Below are 6,326 nucleotides of genomic sequence, written 5' to 3'. Positions count from 1 at the left end.
CCGGGGATCGAACCCGGGTCACCCGCGTGACAGGCGGGAATACTTACCACTATACTACAACGAAAATCACCATCACCTCCTCTGGTGTGGGGACATTCTCAAGATACGGTTTGAGCCTCTGACCGTTAACTTTGAAGATCGACCCGTCTCCGTGATTGCGGATCTCAATAGCGCCATGAGGAAACACCTGTGTAACTTCAAATGGACCAGACCACCTGGATCTTAGCTTCCCTGGAAACAAATGCAATCGTGAGTTATAAAGTAAAACATTCTGCCCAACAGTAAAAGACTTGCGAAAAATAGATTTATCATGTAAAAGCTTTGTTCGCTCCTTATACAGTTTGGCATTCTCATAAGCTTCATGACGTATCTCTTCCAACTCATTCAATTGCAACTTTCTCTCCTCACCCGCTTGAGTTAAATCAAAATTTAAAGCCTTAATGGCCCAATAAGCTCTATGCTCAAGCTCAACAGGTAGATGACATGCTTTGCCGAATACTAGGCGAAATGGAGACATCCCAATAGGAGTCTTATAAGCAGTTCGATAGGCCCATAAGGCATCGTCCAATCGAGTGGACCAATCTTTCCTATCAAAGCGAACCGTCTTCTCCAAAATCCGTTTGATCTCTCTATTAGAGATTTCCACTTGACCACAAGTTTGCGGGTGGTATGGAGTGGACACCCGATGAGTGATGGAATATTTCTTCAATAAGGCCTCAAATGCTCTGTTACAAAAATGAGATCCCCCATCACTGATGATCGCTCTCGGGGTACCAAATCGATTAAAGATATTTTTTTTTAAAAACTTTACCACCACTTTGTGATCGTTTGTCTTACATGATATAGCTTCAATCCATTTAGAGACATATTCAACAGCAACAAGGATGTATTGATAGCCGAACGAGACAGGAAAAGGACCCATGAAGTCAATACCCCACACATCAAACAATTCAACAATAAGAATGGGGTTAAGAGGCATCATGTTCTTCCTAGACAAACAACCAGTTCGTTGGCATTTATCACACACCTGACAAAACTCATGGGCATCTCTAAATAATGAAGGCCAATAGAAACCACATTGCAAGACTTTAGCCGCGGTCTTTCTAGCACCAAAATGTCCACCACATGCGTGGGAATGACAAAATTCAAGAATGTTGGCAAAGTCTTGCTCATGTACACAACGCCTAATGACTTGGTCAGAACACACCTTGAACAAATAAGGGTCATCCCAAAAAAAATGTTTGACTTGGGAAAAGAATTTCAATCTATCTTGTTTACTCCAATAATCAGGAATCTTATGAGTTACAAGATAGTTGACTATATCAGCAAACCAAGGCAACTGGGATACTTGGAGAAGTTGTTCATCAGGGAAGGAATCATTTAAAGGAAGGAATCCTTCCTGAGGTACTACACATATCCTAGATAGATGATCAGCAACAACATTCTCACAACCCTTCTTATCTCGAATCTCAAGGTCAAATTCTTGCAATTGCAAGATCCATCTAATCAAGCGAGGTTTAGTGTCCTTGATGGATAATAAATACTTCAAAGCAGAATGATCAGTGAACACTATAACCTTTGACCCCTAACAAATATCATCTGAATTTGTTCAAGGCAAACACAACAGCTAGCAACTCCTTCTCAGTGGTAGTGTAATTCAACTGAGCATCATGAAGAGTTCGGCTAGCATATTGAATGACACAGGGCATTTTATCCGTCTTTTGCCCCAAAACAGCCCCCAATGCATAGTCAGAGGCATCACACATCAACTCAAAAGGCAAAGACCAAATAGGGGGTTGGACAATGGGTGCAGTGGACAAACATTTCTTCAGTGTCTCAAAAGCATGAATACAGGCATCATCAAAGGCAAAAGCAACATCTTGAGCAAGTAAATTCGTCAAAGGACGAGAAATTTTGCTAAAGTCTTTAATGAAACGCCTATAGAACCCAGCATGGCCAAGGAAAGAACGCACTCCCTTCACAGAAGTAGGTGGTGACAGATTGGTAATTAGGTCAACCTTGGCTTTGTCCACTTCTACACCCCTCTCAGACACTACATGTCCTAACACAATTCCTTCTTTCACCATGAAGTGGCATTTCTCCCAATTCAAGACTAAATTGGACTTAATGCAACGGGACAATACGAGTGAAAGATTGTACAGACATGTATCAAAACTAGAGCCAAACACAGAAAAGTCATCCATAAAGACCTCTAAAAATTCACCAATCATGTCAGAAAAAATACTCATCATGCACCGTTGGAAAGTGGCGGGTGCATTGCATAAACCAAAAGGCATGCGTCTGTAAGCATAGGTGCCAAACGGACACGTGAATGTGGTCTTTTCCTGGTCTTCTGGAGCAATGGGAATTTGATTGTAGCCGGAGTATCCATCTAAGAAGCAATAAAAATTGTGGCCGGCCAATCGCTCTAGTACCTGATCAATGAAAGGTAGTGGGAAGTGATCCTTCCTAGTGACGGAATTAAGTTTTCTATAGTCAATGCAGACACGCCACTTGGTGGTAGTTCTTGTGGGAATCAATTCACCAATCTCATTTTTCATTATTGTTATCCCCCCTTTCTTAGGGACAACTTGAATTGGACTCACCCAGGTGCTATCGGAAATAGGGTAAATGATTCCTGTCACAAGCAACCTAATGACTTCTTCTCTCACAACCTCCAGCATATGGGGATTTAACCTACGTTGCATCTCACGTGAGGCTTTAGTCCCCTCCTCCAAATGAATACGATGCATGCATATGGAGGGGCTAATCCCTTTTAAGGCATCAAGAGTCCACCCCAATGCCTCTCTGTGTGCTTGTAAAACTTCAGTCAATTGTTCCTCCTGCTCAATACTCAAATCAAAGGAAATAATGACTGGTAATGAGTTCATGGGTCCCAAGAACGCATACTTCAACGTGGGAGGAAGTGGCTTAAGATCTAGCTTGGAAGTTTCGAGAGGTTTGTCTAAGTCAAGAGGAAGATCCTGTGGATGATCAGTTGTGATAACCTCATAAGCTTCCTCCAACAGAGGTACAAAATTGAGTAAAGAATTAACCTCTCGGAAATATGTTTCCTCATCAAAATAGTCCATGTCTAAAGATGTTATGCAAGACTCAAAAGATTCAAGAGTGGATTCGTTATCAAGCATAACAGTTTCTATATTAAATGCAGGACTCAGATCATCAGACTCAAGTGGGTGGTGCCCGGCATTAAATACATTCAATGAGACCTTAAAATTTCCAAAAGACAACTCCAACTCACCACTTTTACAATGAATGATAGCATTATATGTGGCTAAGAAGGGACGTCCTAGGATGACAGGAATTTGGTTGGTCACATTGAATATTGGTTCTGTATCAAGAACAATGAAATCAACCGGGAACAAAAATTTGTCCACTTTTATCAAAACATCTTCAACTATTCCTCGTGGTATCTTGACAGAATGGTCAGCTAGTTGAAGTGTGATGGGGGTAGGCTTCAATTCCCCCAAACCTAATTGCTGGTACACAAAGAAAGGAAGCAAATTCACACTTGCTCCTAAGTCAAGAAGAGCTCTCTGGATGGTATGTTCACCAATGACACATGAAATTGTGGGACATCCAGGATCTTTAACTTTAGGAGGAGTGTTGTGCTTCAGAATTGAGCTTACATTCTCAGTAAGAAAGACCTTTTTGTTAACATGTTGTTTTCTCTTCTGTGTACAAAGGTCTTTCAAAAATCGGGCATAGGCAGGGACTTGCCTAATAGCATCAAGAAGTGGAATGTTAATGTGAACCTTACTAAACAGTTCCAACGTTTCATGCATGCTATCTCCTTTCCTAGGTGGGCCCGATAACCTCTACGGATAAGGAGCTAGTGGGACTTGGTTAGGGATCTGCTTGGTTGTTGGTGGAGAACTTGGAGGTTCGTCACTCAATGATGTGTCCCCATTGTCATCCTTTAACTCCTTAGACTTAGTGGTCCCTACCCCATTGTTCAACTCACGACAACTCCTAAGGGTGGTTATGGCTTTTGCTTGCTCATGGTGGGGTTTGGAACTCAACTCACTCTCATGTGTGATTTTGGGGTTAGGAATGGTTTGACTCGGGGGTCTATTTTGTGCTTGTTCACTCATGTGGCTGGCCAACTGACTCACTTGCATTTCAAGTTTGGCAATGGAGGACTGTGTATTCTGCATGAATAATTGAAGTGTATCCTCAAGTGAAGGTTTTTGTGGAATCAATGGTTGTTGGGTGAAGTGTGGGCGCGGAGCTTGGGGTTGAGTAAACCCTGGAGGACCCCTAACCTGTGGGCCCTTGGACCATGAGAAATTTGGGTGCCTAGCCCAACCCGGATTATATGTTTCTGAAAAAGGATCGTTCCGATTTGGTCTATGAAAATTCTGGACTGCATTCAAGTCCTCAATGAGCTCTAGGTAGGATGAACTAGATGGACACATTTGTGTGGGATGAGATGAACCAGAGCATATGGCACAGACAGTAGATGGGTTAGGAGCAGGTGAACTCTTGGACACCATAAGGGCATCAATTTTTCTAGTCAACCCCTCAATCTTGGCCATGAGCATAGGTGTTTCACTAACCTCGTAGAGACCCCCTCTTTTGGTTTCGTGGGATCTCCTATCAACATTAAATGACGAACCCCATTGCTGAGATTGATCACTCAACGTTTCAAAGAAGTCCCACGCCTCACTAGCACTCTTACCCATCAAACTCCCACCACTCGTTGCGTCTACCATGGATCTAACCTGGGGTGTAAGACCTTGATAAAAGTATTGCACTAAATGCCATTTCTCAAACCCATGATGCGGACACCTACGAATCAAATCCTTCCATTTCTCCCAAGCCTCATAAAAGTGTTCACCCTCCTGCTGCATAAAGTTGGAGATTTCTCTCCTGAGGGCTGTAGTTCTCTGAATGGGAAAGTACTTGGACAAAAATTTTGTGACTAACGTGTCCCATGAAGTAATGCTGCCCACCTCCAAGGAATTAAGCCAAGACTTGGCCTTATCCTTAAGTGAAAATGGAAAAAGTCTTAACCGGATAGAGTCATCTGAGAAATTCTGGAATTTAAAAGTTGCACAAATATCTAAGAATTCCTTGATGTGGTAATATGGGTCCTCCTTATCCAACCCATAGAATGTAGGGAGGAGTTGGATCACACCCGGTTTCAACTCATAACTGGCGGCAGTAGTGGGTGGCAATATAATGCAAGAAGGTGATGTGAAGTGGGATGGGATAGAATAATCCCTCAGGGCTCTACGGTCACCTGCTGCAGGTAACTGTAATGGTTCGCCCTGATTGGCCATGGTAGCTCCTAACTTGACTTTGGGTGTTTTCCTACAAATATATTCTACCTCTTCAACAAAGGGAGCTAATGGTCCACCTAGGGAGCGGCGCCCGTGCATAAAAACACAAAAAGAAACAAAATGAACTATCAAATTAAGCTAACAAACTCGCTACTAAAAATATGAACTAACTAGAAGAAATAAAAATAATTTCATAAAAAATACCAAACTAAAATTATGAAAGCAAAAAAAATAAAAAAATAAAAATAAAAACAAAAATAAAATAAAATAAAATCTAACCTAAGACTATGGAGAACAAAGATATACGCTTAATATGTGCCTCCTCGGCAACGGCGCCAAAAACTTGATGTAGAATTTTAGTTACATCGACTTTTATACCTCGCAAGCGTACAAATCGTTCATGTAATCTAGCAGTAAGCGAGGGTCATATCCACAGGGAGGATTGAATTTCGTGTATTCTTCAGTCAACTAGCCTAACCAAATATGATGAATTAATATGAACTAAATACTAATTATATCCTAAATTATCAAAAGTTAACGGTCAGAGGCTCAAACCGTATCTTGAGAATGTCCCCACACCAGAGGAGGTGATGGTGATTTTCTTGGAGGAACCTGTCATTTCATCTTGAATGCGTCAGAGTCTTGCTTACGACTATAAACTTAGCACATTGTGGGCAATCCCCACGTTTCTATCCCTTTGTACATTACAGTTTTATTTTTATTTTTATTTTTATTTTATTTTTTTGGTTTATTCATACTCTCTTACCGGCTGAGAGCATAAATGGTTCCGATAGTCGATGACCAGACTTTTGGTCCCTAGTTTGAGAGGTCTGTACTCAAACAACTGTTCTGGGATTGACCAATTCGATCTTGAAGTATTGAATGAAAACCTTATGGTGAGTAACTTAAGGACTTGTGTTCAGTGCGTGATTCCTGCTGCCTTCAGTGGCCAGTCACACGGAGATTTCTTCAAAGTGTGATGTGGGATAGCGGTTTCATCTACGGATGATTACCTACGGG

General features: G+C 41.6%; 1 non-coding gene across 1 annotated transcript; it reads left to right on the top strand.

The window, feature by feature from the left end:
• Positions 1 to 4,794: 4,794 nt before the first annotated feature.
• Positions 4,795 to 4,901, top strand: LOC137964339 (small nucleolar RNA R71). The gene has a single exon (XR_011115536.1). It is a non-coding gene; the product is annotated as a small nucleolar RNA R71 (small nucleolar RNA).
• Positions 4,902 to 6,326: the final 1,425 nt, after the last annotated feature.

Source organism: Aristolochia californica, unplaced genomic scaffold (assembly GCF_029961685.1).
Source record: "Aristolochia californica isolate CCGP_79_NKW_82.1479 unplaced genomic scaffold, dmAriCali1.0.hap1 SCAF_4, whole genome shotgun sequence".
Taxonomy (NCBI): Eukaryota; Viridiplantae; Streptophyta; class Magnoliopsida; order Piperales; family Aristolochiaceae; genus Aristolochia; species Aristolochia californica.
Note: the sequence above shows the minus strand (reverse complement) of the source record. Positions and strands in the feature narration are given on the sequence as shown.